Genomic DNA, 1,303 nt, shown 5'->3' on the forward strand with positions numbered 1-1,303 from the left:
CACCCTGGCTAGAGTGTAAGAATATAGTGGCATTATCATAGGTCAATGCAACCTCCAACTCCTGGCCTCAAGTGATCCTCCCTCCTTGGCCTCCCAGAGTGCTAGAATTACAGGTGTGAGTGGCTGCTCCCAGCCCTGTGGTTTTACTTTTTACAATAAGTTCCATCTATAAGTCACCCTTAGTATATGGTTTAAGGTAGGGGTCCAACTTTATTTTTCTCTGTAGAGTGAGATAGTTTTCTCAATATCCTGACTCAATTTATAATCCTAACTCTGAATAAAGAAATTTGCATTATGGGAGGTACCATAATGATGTTGCTAAGAGTAGAGTGTGGGAGGCAGCTAACAGATGACTTCTTCCCCCTAAGTATGCTCCAGAAAAGTTGTATCTTTTCAAAAAAGTTTTAAGACAATATATTGCTATATTAGTTATTTAGATTATGATGACATGACACTGGAGGGGTGGAATTGGAGGAGGAAAAGGCTCCAATACAGGAACGACAGATAACCTAGTGGGGCCAGAGGACAGTCCAAAGGGGAAAGGGCCATCCTGAAAATTCTTAAGGCAGCCTCTCCTGATGAGGTGGGATGAGGACTGAGAACAGGTAGTCTCAGTGTGGGCCATTCATTCAGCCATTCATTTAATAAGTGATGATTGCTTTCCATGGGCCAGGCACTTTTCTAGGCTCTGAGGATATAACCACGAAACAAGGCCATGAGTGCTGCCAGTGGGTTCATATTTCTAGCACAAATTGACATTCTCCCATTTCTGGCTCACCCTCCACACTACCCGCAGAATACTTCTTTCAAAATGCAAATTTAATTAAGATGTACTTATCTTCTGAACAGCCACTAGTAGATTTCTGTTGCCTACTGAGAACTTGGCATGGTAAGCAAGGTCCTCCCTGGTTTGACCACCTGCTTACCTCTCCAACTTCATCTCTTGCTACTCCCCCAACTCTACATCCTGATTCTCCATACACCAAGCCATTGTATGTGCTAAACATCTGGTGACTCCAAATAAGGAAATCCTACCATTTTCCCCCATGATAGGACCCCATAAAAAAACCCAAATTTTTATGGCCAACTTGAATGTATAAATGTTTGGGGATGCAGCTAGACATTTTCAATGTCTACTTATAATATTTAATGTATTAATTTAGTTAAATATCTTTTATTTAATTTTAATTCTTCAGACTCTGTTGTCTAGTCTAGAGTGCAGTGGTATCATCATAGCTCACTGCAACCTCAAACTCCTGTGCTCAAGTGATCCTCCTGCCTCAGCCTCCTGAGTAGCTGGGAC

This window comes from Propithecus coquereli, unplaced genomic scaffold, assembly GCF_000956105.1.
Source record: "Propithecus coquereli isolate 6110/MARCELLA unplaced genomic scaffold, Pcoq_1.0 Scaffold30, whole genome shotgun sequence".
In the NCBI taxonomy this organism is placed as follows: Eukaryota; Metazoa; Chordata; class Mammalia; order Primates; family Indriidae; genus Propithecus; species Propithecus coquereli.